General features: G+C 43.0%; 1 protein-coding gene across 5 annotated transcripts in view; it reads left to right on the forward strand.

The window, feature by feature from the left end:
• Positions 1 to 265, forward strand: part of CENPE (centromere protein E, 312kDa) — an 81,698-nt gene that overhangs the window by 31,950 nt on the left and 49,483 nt on the right. The window lies entirely within an intron of this gene.

The raw sequence follows: 265 nt of genomic DNA on the forward strand, positions 1-265 counted from the left end.
AGCTTTAGCATCATTCCTTCCAAAGAACACCCAGGGCTGATCTCCTTTAGAATGGACTGGTTGGATCTCCTTGCAGTCCAAGGGACTCTCAAGAGTCTTCTCCAACACCATAGTTCAAAAGCATCAATTCTTCAGCGCTCAGCTTTCTTCACAGTCCAACTCTCACATCCATTGATAACTACTGGAAAACCATAGACTTGACTAGATGGACCTTTGTTGGCAAAGTTATGTCTCTGCTTTTGAATATGCTATCTAGGTTGGTCAT

Source organism: Bison bison, unplaced genomic scaffold (assembly GCF_000754665.1).
Source record: "Bison bison bison isolate TAMUID 2011002044 unplaced genomic scaffold, Bison_UMD1.0 scf7180017864263, whole genome shotgun sequence".
Classification (NCBI taxonomy): Eukaryota; Metazoa; Chordata; class Mammalia; order Artiodactyla; family Bovidae; genus Bison; species Bison bison.